We start from the raw sequence: 257 nt of genomic DNA, 5'->3' as shown, positions 1-257 counted from the left end.
TTCACTATGTTGATTCTTCCAATCCAAGAGCATGGGATATCTTTCCATCTTCTTGTATCCTCTCTAATTTCTCTTGGTAGTGGTTTGTAGTTCTCATTATACAGATTTTTTACATCCTTGGTTAACTCAATTCCTCAGTATTTTTTTTTTTTTTTTTTGGGGGTTTTTGAAAAGGGGGGGGTTTTTTGTTGAAGTGTTTCTCCTATGTTTTCTTTAATAGGTTTTATTGTTTCAGGGTGTATATTTAAATCCCTAAT

This window comes from Galeopterus variegatus, unplaced genomic scaffold (assembly GCF_000696425.1).
Source record: "Galeopterus variegatus unplaced genomic scaffold, G_variegatus-3.0.2 Scaffold309, whole genome shotgun sequence".
Classification (NCBI taxonomy): domain Eukaryota; kingdom Metazoa; phylum Chordata; class Mammalia; order Dermoptera; family Cynocephalidae; genus Galeopterus; species Galeopterus variegatus.
The sequence above is the reverse complement of the archived record's forward strand: the minus strand, read 5'-3'. Positions refer to the sequence as shown.